This window comes from Octopus bimaculoides, chromosome 12, assembly GCF_001194135.2.
Source record: "Octopus bimaculoides isolate UCB-OBI-ISO-001 chromosome 12, ASM119413v2, whole genome shotgun sequence".
Taxonomy (NCBI): domain Eukaryota; kingdom Metazoa; phylum Mollusca; class Cephalopoda; order Octopoda; family Octopodidae; genus Octopus; species Octopus bimaculoides.
In genome coordinates this window covers 3,929,065-3,929,317 of record NC_068992.1, presented here as the reverse complement: position 1 = coordinate 3,929,317, position 253 = coordinate 3,929,065, and the positions used below count along the sequence as shown (strand labels likewise).

At 18.6% G+C, this 253-nt stretch overlaps 1 long non-coding RNA gene across 8 annotated transcripts in view; it reads left to right on the top strand.

The window, feature by feature from the left end:
- The window catches only part of LOC128249185 (uncharacterized), a 201,660-nt gene that overhangs the window by 169,121 nt on the left and 32,286 nt on the right, over positions 1 to 253 (top strand). The window lies entirely within an intron of this gene.

The following is a 253-nucleotide window of genomic DNA, read 5'->3' as shown; positions in this document are numbered from 1 at the left end:
ATATACTTATATATATATATATTAATATGCATCTATATACATACGCATATACATATTATACATATGTATCTACACACACACATATATATATACATACATATATATTTATTTATATACATCTATATATATATGCATATACATAAATACATATGTATCTACACACACATATATATACCGTGTATGTATATATCTATATATTTATATCCATACACACATATATATATTTATATCCATACACACATATATATATATA